Below are 315 nucleotides of genomic sequence, written 5' to 3'. Positions count from 1 at the left end.
CGCAAACTGCGCATCCCGCCCAGCCAGCGCGGCGCCAAAACTTCCCTGCGTGGCCGGTGCGCGAGTAGTTCGGCTCGCCGGGCCCACGCGCCCTCGCTGAAGGGAGCATGAGAAACCGCCAACCGCCCACTTCCCACAGCAGCCCGCTCCGCTCCGCTCCCTCATGCCCCGCCCCACACTGAGCCAACCAACCGACGCTCATCGGAGTGACCTGACCTGACCTCCCCCTCCCCCTCCCCCTCCCCCTCCCAAGCGCCTGAACCAGCCGGCCACGCCCCTTCGCCGTTAAGGCAGTAGCTCCGTGATGACGTAAAG

This window comes from Gopherus evgoodei, chromosome 1, assembly GCF_007399415.2.
Source record: "Gopherus evgoodei ecotype Sinaloan lineage chromosome 1, rGopEvg1_v1.p, whole genome shotgun sequence".
Classification (NCBI taxonomy): Eukaryota; Metazoa; Chordata; order Testudines; family Testudinidae; genus Gopherus; species Gopherus evgoodei.
The sequence above is the reverse complement of the archived record's forward strand: the minus strand, read 5'-3'. Positions refer to the sequence as shown.